This window comes from Echinops telfairi, unplaced genomic scaffold (genome assembly GCF_000313985.2).
Source record: "Echinops telfairi isolate 266 unplaced genomic scaffold, ASM31398v2 ScPeMD7_9;HRSCAF=40, whole genome shotgun sequence".
NCBI lineage: Eukaryota > Metazoa > Chordata > Mammalia > Afrosoricida > Tenrecidae > Echinops > Echinops telfairi.
The window spans coordinates 92,095,857-92,108,319 of record NW_022103906.1 but is presented as its reverse complement, the minus strand read 5'-3'; positions in this window follow the sequence as shown (position 1 = coordinate 92,108,319).

Genomic DNA, 12,463 nt, shown 5'->3' with positions numbered 1-12,463 from the left:
AAACGTATACATGGCATGTCTCAATCTGAGTCTGTTTCCTATTTTTCCTATATAGCAAACCTCAGATTTTCAGCGTGGAATTATACTATAAGATCTGGATCTATTTCCCACCTTTAGTCTTTCCTTCGGTGCACCCCTGAGGATTGCCTCCAAAACACCCTGGAACAACTTCCTCCATCTCTCCCACTGTCGTTGTTCCTTTCCTTGCAGCCCCTGGCCTGTGTAATGGCTGCACCCTGCTGTCTGTCCTGTCCCTAATGTCCCACAACAGAACCCTGACCAGAGTTCTGTACTGAGAACAAAAGAAAGACCTCAGTTCTAATTTCTGGAAGATGTTTGTGTCATCTAAAAGTAGTAATTCTTATACTCTTCGATATAGGGCCAATATTGACTTCCTGTTTAACTTTACCTAACTTCGTTCTTTCAAGAGACACCTCTGGACTTAATCACCATACTCTCTAGACCAGTGGTTCTCAACCTTCCTAACGCTGTGACCCTTAGTTCCTCATGTTATGGTGACCCGCTTCTCGATCATAAAATTATTTTTGTTTCTACTTCATAACTGTAATTTGTTATTGTTATGAATCTGGTGACCTGTGTGAAAGGGTCATTCGACCCCCAAAGGGGTCGCGACCCACAGGTTGAGACCAGCTGCTCTAGACACTCCACCTCTGAGACAGTGGGCCTCACTCTTTCAGCTTAGACAAACTGAGGCAGCTGGCCCTCCAGAAATTTAACAATATCAATTCCTGATCCAAGACAACTGGCAAGGGTGGGATAAAGTATTTAGTGCTGAATAAATCCTAGTTACAAGGGTACTACTATCTGGCACCTCCACCTCTCCCCGACCCGACTCAGACAAACCCGTACAAAAGCAACACATGTCGGTAACACGCTTTTCAGAGCTTGAATTATTTCGCCATAGCACCATATTGCACCAGTCCGTCGTTTTCCAGCGCCTTGAAGCAGTCTTTCATGCAGCCTGAGAGAGGGGCAGCCTGAGCTCCACTTCACGCTGAAGCAAACAAGCCATCTCTTCTGACGTCCTCACGTCTCCGCTGAGGGATATAAAGCTCAGAAGGGATTGTTTTCAAGACACCCAGCGAATCAGCGACGAAGTCACAAATAGAATGCAGGCCATGTAAATGCCAGTAAAAGGGCTCTCTTTCTTTTAATATTTTCCAGAAATCTCAGCAACGGGGAATCGTGTTCAAATATGAATATGCATACACATAGGAGTAGTCAGCGAGTGAGGGAAACCTAGGGCCGCACTGAACTCATGGAGCAGAAACTGGGTCACCGTGTTCCTTGGGGACCCATCATGGCTTCGCCTCAAATGAAATGACTGAACCAGGAAGGTAAATTTCAGTGGCAGGGGCACAATACGCATTGTAATTGATTTAGAGACTGTTAATAATGCATGTAGCATGCTGAATATTACTTTTCTTATTATAAATATTTAAGAGCATATAGTTTTTAATAGCACAGGATATTACCCAGTGATCCCTAGCACTTAACATGAAGCCGAAGGGAAGATATCACTTCCTGAACCTGGAATGATCACAGGAAGAATAACACCCAAACAGGTAAATTGGAAGTCCATTGTGAAAGGCCCAACATTTATATTGTTTGATTTACGATAACTCCATCTCCTGTCACAAACTGTTGTATAGACTTCGTTGTTGCTGATGGTTGCTATCTAGTCAATTCTAGCTTGTGGCAACGCATGTGTGTAGAATAGACTCAATTTTGATTCTGCCAAACAATGTTTCTAGTGAACTCCAGGGTTAATTCCCTACCTTGCCTCTGTAGAGGCATTTTAGTAGCAATAAGCAAATTGGGAATTTCTTCCATTGATTCCTCCAAAATTAAGAACGTTTTCACGTCTCTTTAGCTGACATTCAATGACAGGTCTTAAAAGGATAAAAATAACAGCAGCATCCTCAACAACAACAAAACGCAGAAGAAGAAAAAACAAAACCAGAAAACAATCTCACTTGCCAAAGAGTCAACTCTGACTCACAGGAACCCCGAGGGCAGGGCAGAACTGCCCTTGTGGGTTTCTGCGATGTAACGCTGTACGGGAGGGAAAGTCTCATCTTTCCTTCATGGAGTGGCCGAAGGTTTCAAACGGTGGATGATTGCACGTCCATCAACATGTAACCTCCATGCCACCATGACTCCACTGATCAATCTGAGCTGCATTCAGAGGAGACAGATGACTCTTTGAAGAGACAGGGAGGTTGTCAGGAAGTAAGAAACACCTGACATTGCTTCTACAGACGTTACTTATACTATCTAATGCATTTTGATATGATTCAAAAGGAAAATATTTTAAAACCTTCATTTTGAAGTTAGGGCTTGTGTGACAAGAGCATCCTCCATTTTATTCTTCATATGTCCTTTCCAGATGAAAACAGTCTAGGGACCCCGACTCCCCTCTGAGTTGCCACACCTCAGATGTCTAAAGAGGTGGAAGGCACTGTTAACCTGTCCCAGACTGTGACGGATGAAGCCAAAGGAGTGCTACAAAAAGCCAGGTCATGTCGAGAAGTCAAATAAAACAACCTTAGCCAAGCACTCACATGAATGATCAATCTGAGTTTAGACAGCAAATGTATGGAAAGTGGAGAGGCTGGATTTGAGCGGAAGGTCTACATCAGTGGTTAAACAGCACAGGAGTCAGAAGGGAAGGCAGCTGCAGGGTTTTATTTTGGGTACCCACAGCTTCCAACCCACCATTTGAGTATCACTTTGTTGTGGTGACTTGTATGCTGCTTTGATACTAGAAGCTATGTCCCCAGTGTTTTAAATACCAGCAGGGTCACTCGAGGTGAACAGATTTCAGAAAAGTCTCAAGACTAAGAGGAGACTACGAAGAAGGCATAGGCTGTCCCCTTCTGAGGAATTCGCCATGCAAAGCCAGAGGAATAGCAATAGAACATTGACAGGTCTACCGAAAACCTTCTGAGATGCAGCACAACACTGTCAGATCAGAGCCCAGAAGATGAAATCCTCAGGTTGGAAGGTTCTCAAAATATGACTGAGGAAGAGCTGCCTTCTCAAATTACAGTCAACCACAAAGTCATGATGGAGTAGAGCCTTTGCGACATTCACTTGCTGATAGGGCAAACAGCTCACAATGAGCAGTAACAGCAGCAAACAACTATTGATGCTAAGCACGTGGAGTAGTCACAGCATGAGTTTCAGAACATTGAAGTTCATCAAAAATGAAGTGGAGCAAATAAAGATTGGTGTATTGATATTGGCCATTCTGAACCAAATAGCCAAATGGCTTAGTACGGCAGGAATGATAAGCTCAGGAGGAATGGAAGAATATTCATCTTCAAAAAGAACAGAATTAGATGTTTCCATCCCAAATACCTTTTTGCAACATCATCAAAGGTAACTATATTTATGGATTGCACCAGGTGGAATTCCCAGGAATCAAATGAAATATGTCTGTGGAAAGAGATGATCAAGAAGATGGAGAAGCTCAATATCATCAGCGAAGTTGGAGAAAATTGCAAAAAGTCCACAGGAGCCAAGAGGTGACCATGAAGATATCCCACCTGAAATACTGAGACCATCTCAAGAATAGAGACGAATCATAAGCCCCAGTGACAGGAGACCTGATGAGCTGGGGGGTGACATTGGGAACACCTTACACGGAAAAAAAAAAGAAGAAAAAGTCATTAAAAATCAGGGAGAAAAACACTATCAAAGTAGGTGTCAGAATAGACTTTGAAGTGTGCTTTGGATCATAGAGCTGCAAAAGCAAATGGAAGAAATTAGGAAGTAATTTGATTTACGAAAATATTTGATTTACAAATAAGGAATCCTACTTCGTGGAATTTCATTTATCACGGTAGGGTCTAGAACCGATTAACCGCGATAAACGAGGGTTCACTGTATAATGAAATGTGCAAGAACCTGGAGTTAGAAAACAAAAAAGCACACACTCAGCAGATCTCAATCTGAAAGAACTGAATTTAAAAAAATCACTCCTTGAATTGCATTATTGAAAGATAGTATGGGTAAATATTGAATGATGAAGGAAGCCTCGAAAAAAAGACGGAAATAATAACCAGGGTCACTATACATCAGCCATTTCAAAAGGCAGGATGTGATCATGAACCAATGGTACTGAAAGAAGGAATCTAAACCACATAGAAGGCATTAGCAAAAAACAAAACTCCAGGAATTGATAGAATACGAATAGAAATGATTCAACAAGCTCACGAGGACCTGGAAGTATTTGCTCACGTATGGGGAGCAATATAGAAAACAGCTACCTAGTTGCCTAACTGGATGAAATTCACATATGCACCTATTCCAACAGAAGGCAGAAATGATCAAGCAAGATCTCATATCACATGCAAGTAAAGTTTTACAGAAGATAATTTAACAGTGCCTGCTTGAGGACTTCAACATGGATTCCAGCCAGATTCTGAAGAGGATATAGAATATGGAATATCACTGATGTCAGGTGGATTTTGACTAAAAGCAAAGAATACCATAAAGATTCTTACATGTGTTTTATTTACTACACAAAGGCATTCGACTGTGTGCACCACAACAAACTTTGGATAGGTGTAAGAAGAATGAATTCAAGAACACTTTGTTGTGCTGATGTTGAGCCTGTAAGGACTTCAGCTGACCAACGGGCAGCCACGCAAACAGAACAAGGGAATACTGCTACATGGTTTAAAATCAGAAAGGGTGTGCATCAGGGTAGTATCCTTTCACAATATGTATTCAAGTTCTATGTTCAGCAGATAATATTAAAACTGGACAATATGAAAATGAACACAACATCAGAATGGAGGAAGGGGTATTAATAACCTTCAATATTCAGATGTCAAAACTTGGCTTGCTGAAAATGAGGAGGACTTGAAGCATTTGCTGATGAAGGTCAAGGACTACAGCCTTCAGATTGGGACTCAATATGAAGAAACACAGGAATCCAGGACAGATGATCCCTTTAGGACCAGTGGTGAGAGTGGCGATATGGGGAGGGTAGAGGGAGAGTGGGATAGAAAGAGAGAGCCGATTATAAGGGTCTACCTACAACCTCCTCCCTGGGGGATGGAGAATAGAAAAGTGGGTGAAGGGAGACATCGGACAGTGTACGATATGACAAAATAATAATTTATAAATTATCAAGGGTACATGAGGGAGAGGGGAACTGGGAGAGAGTAAAATAGAGGAGTTGATACCAAGGGCTCAAGTAGAAAGCAAATGTTTTGAGAATAATGAGGGCAACAAATATATAAATGCTTGACATACAATGGATAGATGTATGGATTGTGATAAGAGTTGTAGGAACTCCCAATAAAATTATTTTTTAAAAAGAAGAAAATTAAAATGATCACAACTAGACTTGCGGATAACATCGTGAAATTTTTGAGGATTTCATCTTGTGTGGATCCGCAATCACTGCCCATGGAAGAGATCAAACAATGTATTGAACTGGATAAGTCCTTTAAACAAGACCTCTTTAAGATGTTGCTAGCCTGTCCCTTTGAGGAATAAAGTGTGCCGCAGTATTTTCAAGCACCTCATAAGCATGTGAAAGTAGGACAATGAATAAAGAGTATTGAAGAAAAACCAATGCATTTGAATTATAGTTGTCCATAAAAAATATATAAAGAAGCATGGACTGCCAGGAAAACGAACAAATCTATCTTAGAAGAAGTACAACCAGAATGCTCTTTGGAATTGAGGATGGCGAGAATTATTATATACTTTATTATTATTATTATCTACTTTTAACATGTTATCAGGACAGTCCAGTCCCTGGAGAAGGACATCATACTTAGTAAAGTGAAGAGGCAGCAAAAACGAGGAAGATTCTCAAAGAAATGGATTCATGAAGTGGCTGCAACAGGGCTCACACAGAACAATTGCGAGGGTGCCGCGGGCCTGGGCAGGGTTGAGTTCCGTTGGGCACAGAGCTGCTGAGAGACAGACTTGACCATACCTCACAGCCAGAACAACCTGGGCAGGGGGAGCAGCCAAACACGGTGACACGCCATGGGCCAAGGGGATCTGGTATAGGCTTGTTTTTAACATTTTATCCACCCCATAGAAATACAATCATTGTTTTCACAAGAAAAGAAAAGAAATATGCATGAACACTGCTCATAAATAGGGAGTCTTCAGAAGCAGATGGTACCCAGTGGCGACTACCAATCACTCTGGAAAGCATTGCATTAGAAGATGATGGATAGAGTGGGGTGGGGGTGGGGATATGTGGACCATAACTCAAAATCATAAAAGAGCCCACGCTTACTGGTCAGATTAAGAGTGGAATCCCCAAAACTATGGCCCTTAGTTACCCTTCAGGGTTGGAGCTGAATCACCCCTCTATTAGGACAATCAACCATTTGCGATCAAAAGTGCAGTGTTTATTTAAGGACGAGGCTCAGAAGGGCTGAGAGAGACGGAGAAATGGCAACAGGGGCCACAGGGAGGAACTGGCTTAAGTGATGCTACCCTGAGGGGACAGGAATGGACGAGTGGAACCAACATATGGGTAAATTCGTGAATGTAAAATGGATGATCTACTCTGCAGACTAATACTCAGTTTACGATAAAAAGTTTTTCAAAAGACGAGAAATGGAGGATCGAAGTCTTTCCTTTCCACAAGTCTCTGGCAGAGGAGTGGAGGAAGTTTGGGGCTGACTGAAACACCCCTGGTTTTGACCACCCCCCCACATTGCTATTCAAAGGGAAAATGAGGCTATTTGCTCCCATAAGGAACTTGTTAGGTGCCATCCAATCGGTTCCCACCCGTAGTGACCTTGCACAGTAAGAGGAGCCACTGCTGGCCCTGAGCCACCTTCACAACTGGTCCTGTGCTTGAGCAGCTCCTCGCAGCCCCAGCGTCAACCCCGCTCCTCGAGAGCCTGCTTTTCTGTTGCTCCTTTACTTTACCACACAGGATGTCCTTCTGCAGACACTGGAGTCTCCTGACAACACGGCCATGCTACAGGAGATGCCCTCTAAGGAGCGTTCTGGCCACACTTCTTCCAAGATGTGCTTTTGTGTAGTTCTTTTAGCCGTCCACAATACTTTCAATATTCTTCTCCAGCACCACAATTCAAATGCAGCAAGTCTTTTTCGGTCTACTTTATTAAATGTCCCACTTTCACATGCATAGGAGGCACTTGAAAAATTGTATGGCTTGGGCCTGGCACACCTTAGTCCTCAACGTAACATCCTTGCTTTTCAATGCTCCAAAGACGTCTTGTGGAACAGATTTATCTAACGCAAAGCATCGTTTGATCTCTTGACTGCTGCTTCCCTGAGTATTGACTGGATCGAAGCAAGACAAAATCCTGGCCAACTTCAACTTGTTCCCCATTTATCTTGAAGTTACCTATTGGTCCAGTTGTGAGGATTCGGGTCTGCTCCATACTGCGTGGTAATCCATACTGAAGGCTGCAAAAGATTGACAGACCTGGAAACCCCGTGGAGCAGTTCCCTGCTGTCCGCTGGGGTCAATAGGAGTTGGAACCAACCCCATAGCGGTGGGGTTTTCCTTCCTGTTCTTGAGAGGAACACCGTCTCCTCAAAAATGTCCAACTATCCCTTGCTGTCACAGAGCACCGACTGACAAAAATCCCTCATGCTCTGCACTCTCCATTCTCTGCGGAACAAAGTCTAAATTCCCCACCTGGAGGTGTGAGCCCTTTTACCTCTGCCCCAGGCTGCCTTTTCAGCACCATCTCTCTCCGGTTCCCTTGTCTTCATTTTAGCCCTGGACAATTCCGTGCTTCCCACACAGCCAGAGGATTTTTTGCTTCAATGTTCTGTTCATAACGCTGCCTCGGCCTGGAATTTCATTTCAGACCGATTTAAAGTCCATTCAGAAGGTCCATTCAATCATTTATTCATTTTGTAAACTTTTGTGGATGGTTTAATGTACCCCATTCTCTTTTCTGAACATAGTGATAAAAAAATATTCATTAGAGATAAGAAGCCGTCTTACATTTAAAAAGCTGGAGGAGGCCAGAGGAGGCTTACTAAAGAAAGTGGTGTCTCCTTCCCTGGGTCCCCAGGAACAAGTCCTAATTGTCTTACCTGAAGTCACCCTCCTGTTCAATCTGTTGTTCTCCTAGAACACAGCATTCTCCAGTTGGAATTGGAATGATTTAGTTAATTTTAAGGTTTCAGAGTAAAGACCACCTTCAGGGCTAGCAATTGCTTATTGAAGAAAGGTGTATGGGTCTATTATCAAACATTTAGAATTTTCCATACAGACAGATTAATGATTGACTATGAATTTTAAGATACATGCATATTTATCTGGGCACTTTGTTTTAATAATGTGTCACTACAATTCAATTCCCAAAGTCAAGTTTATATTAAATAGTGTGTAAAAGAAAGAAAAAAATATAAACTCAATGTCATCAAGTCCACTCAAATGCCATTATAATCCTTCTTATTCTTTTTGGGGGGCCCTTTGGAAGGTCTCTCAGTTCACTTCTCTATTCCAACTCCCTGTGTCCTGTGTCTCTACCTCAACTTATCCCAAGGGGAATGCTGACAACACTTTCTGCAGCCAAAGGGAGTGCTTGTTACTAACCCCAATCTCTTCTGTGGGCTTTTACAATGCCACTTTCCTTATTTTCTCTAGTTCTTTCCCTTCTTCCTCTCCAAGAAAGGAGGTGTTGGCATCTCACAGCCCTCCAGAGCTGGGGAGCATTACCAGCCTTCAGTCCCTTGGCTTCAAAATCCATCACAAGGTTTTCCCTGTGACCAGGCTCCCGAAGGCTGCTCTTCTTCAATCAGATGAGAACTAGTGTGGAGCCAGTGAGGTACTCATTTCAGGTGCAAAAAAATACGAAGGGTAGCCCCCAAACTCACACATACAAACCAGTCATGTCTAATGCAATATTCTGTCAAGAACCTTGGTGGCGAAGTGGTTTTACAGAAGGCTGCTAACTAAAAGGTCCACAGTTCAAAACCACCAGTGCCCCATGGGAGAAAGATGGGGCTGTCCACTCCCACAAAGAGTTACAATCTGGGAAACCCAAGGGGACGGTCTACCCTGTCTCACAGGGTCCCTATGAGTCAGCGTTGATGCGACAGCAGAGAGTTGAGTTGATGCCATATTCGGGGGAATAAAAAAATCCTCAAAACAAATGCCCAAATCCATGATGAGAAAACTATAACTTTTGCAATGATAGTATTATGTTATTTCTTTTTCTCTCAGGGTGTCACATGGCTGAGCAGGGCACTGATGACCAATCTCATGGTTTCACCAACGGGGATGGATTCACTCATGAGCTGACTTTGGCTCGAGGACGCACTGCCAGCTTTGCTTCCTGGGAAAGCACCCATCCAGGGTGTTACCGCAGAAACTGCTCTTTTTCTCAGCTGAACTCCCCGTCAGACTTGTATAAGTCAGCTGGTCTCATGCTTGCTTTTGACTGGCTCCAGACATTTTTTTCCCCTCATGCAATCCATTTATGTTGAATCTTTCCTGCTGTTTCTAAGTGGACACACTCTAATATGAAAGAGAAAAGTGTTTACTTAATGGCAAGCTTGCATGTTTACTACTTATATATGACTTGCCTCCCCACAAGTGGTCCATATTCTCTCTGTTTAGCTCTCCATAGTGGTATGCTTGTGTCAAGGACCAAGCCCTGAGATACGTGTGTGTAATAGCATACACATTTCAAATAGTTACACCTTCTTTGTGAACTACATATTTTTTCAAGCAGAGTTTTTGTTGTTTTATGCACTGAGGAGTGGATTAATCACATTCTGATCACTAACACAAGACTTTTGCCCTTAAAATACCTGTGCAGCAAAGAAGTAAGTGGCTTTAGATCAACAACTTGATATCGGTTCTTCTTATCTTGTTTTGAACTACTTCCACAGAGAAGGAAGGCATTCTGGAACCTCTTGACTTCGTATAGTTTGTCCATAGGCACTCAGAAGCAGATGAGCACTTTCCAGTGTTAACTTGGCCCTGGACATAAGCCCTCTTGTCACCGTCATGGATTCCAGAGACCCAAACTATGAATCAGCGGTAGAGCTACAGGGTGTACTACTCATGGATTGATTTAGAGGAATATGGGTCCTTGATGATGCAGTGGGTCAGGCGTTGGGCCATCAATCCGCAGTTGGAACACACTAGTCACTCCTCAGGAGAATGATGAGGCAGTAAGTTTAGTTAGCGTGTTTGTTGTTTGTTTGTTGTTTTGTTTTCATTTGTAGAGAAATGGTGCGGAGACAGGAGTTTTGGGTTATCTACCCACTTTGTGTTTCTTCTAGATGCATTTCACACAAAATCCCTTTCTACTTCCATCACCCAGCCCTCCTTACTGTTATGGGCTAGATTGCCACTCCACAATGTGTACGGGACTACAAACCCCTACACTGGTGGATGGAAGCCTATTTGGAAAGAGGGTTTTCTTTGAGATGTCAATAGGGCCAGAGAACTAGAGGAAGCGCCTTAGCCATGATCACTTCCAAGTTAGAAGAAGAGCAGATTGGACCCAGAGGTGAGCACAAAGCAGGGAAGAAACAGTGTGAGGGTCCCCATCAAGTCCAGGAACAAAGAAAGGCCTGGGGTCACTGCGAAGAAGGGATAGACTGAAGTCAAGTTCAGTTTTGACCATCCATCCTCCAAAGCGGTGAGAAATTAATTTCCTCCTCAAAACCACCTACTTGCACCTATTCCTAGGAATACCAGGAAACGAAGACTCCTGCTGATGTCATGTGCTCAGAAGAAAGAAAATCCATTCTAGCTCTAGGGGAGATCCTTACCACATTGGTTTCACGGTGGTCCTGGGATTTAATTCAGAGAAATGTTCTTGTTTGACTGCTAGCCCCAAGATAGGTAATTCAAACCCATCAGGGGCTCCGCAGGAGGACAGAGGAGGCTTTCTGTCCTGCCATGAGGTACAGCTTCAGGAACCCCAAGGGGCGGTTCAAATCCGTTCCAGCGGGTCTCTATGAGTTGAGGGCTACTTGAGGGCAGTGTATTTGCTCTGGAATTTTGGTTCTTGCTTTTGTTAATTTCTAGGAAAGCTGTTCTTGTGTTCAAAGGGAAAAGCTTAGAGGTGCTTTGCTTTTCTGTTTTTTGATTGACTTTAACATACATGAACATACATACATGAACATAAGGGCCCACGTGACTGAAAGTGGGCTGAGAAGGAAACCGACACACAAGATGGACAGCTTCAGGAAGTGCATGAAGCTAAAGCTGACCCCTGTGATTATGCTAAGCCATCCTTCCCCCTGGACTTTCAACTAGGTGTGCTAACAGATTTCTTTAATCCACATTAAATGTACTTTGTTATAACTCCACCCTAAAGCATTCTCAATGTCGTAGAGAACCTTGTCCTATAAGAGAAGGAGACCACTTATGGAGCACAGAGAAAAATTGAATGGAAATAAACCTTTGGGATGGTCAGTCTCTAGCAATCAAATATCAAAGAAGAATTATATTGGCACATCAAGTGGGAAAAAGAAACGTAAATGTTTTCCCTTAGAACAATAGCTGTGAGAGCATAAATGAGAAATGAAGACTGACACTGTATTGAGTTGGAGAAAGGGAGGTGTTTTCTTGGGAGAAATAGAGAGAGCTGCGAGGTCAGGCTACACAGACATGAGAGGCAAAAGGAGACCTCATTTCTTCAAAGATAAAGCTGCATTTCACGTTGCTCCCGGCCAGTGTGAGCACCGCAGACCCAGAGAGCTCAAGCACAGCATGCAACTGCAGGAGGCTGGGGTTGCACGATTTTATCTTGTCTCCCATGTTGGCCAAATAAACTTTTTATTATTACTGCCCCATACCTCCCCTTCTTTAACCCATAATAACAGAACTTATCTATCTAAGTGATGGCCTATAGAAAAGAGCAAGTATCCCCCTGCCCACCCTACCCTGTTTTTTTTGTCCCCCCACCCTTTGCAGTGACAGAAGCTGGCTCTTCAAGGTTTGTTATATGGAGAAAAGGGTAAGAAAGTACTACTCCTTGTAGCTAACCCAGCACCTCAAGAAAGAATGAGGCTTTGACATTCGCAACTGTGTCATGTGGTACGTTAACCTGAGCTGAATGAAGAAGACAAACCACTGGATGCCGGATCACCATCCCAACATTCTATCAATGAGCTAAATCACCTCTCTTTGCTCAGGGATCTTGAAGAGGGATAAGAGGAGGAGCCAGAGGTGTTTTTCTAGCAATGCCTTTGAAAGGTAGAATTCCTTTATAGACACAAAAGGACAGGAGGAATCTGTTCCCCTAAAAAAAGAACTCAAATAATACAGAGGAAGCACACATGCAATAATGATGAAGAGATTATTTCAAAGTAATAAAAGAGGGTACGTATTAAGGAAAGTTGGTAGAGTAATCCTTTAATACTATGGGAGTTATGTCAAGTATATTAAGAGAAATGAAACATATTTGAATAGAGAAAACCAAGAGTAGTGTAGAAAATTATG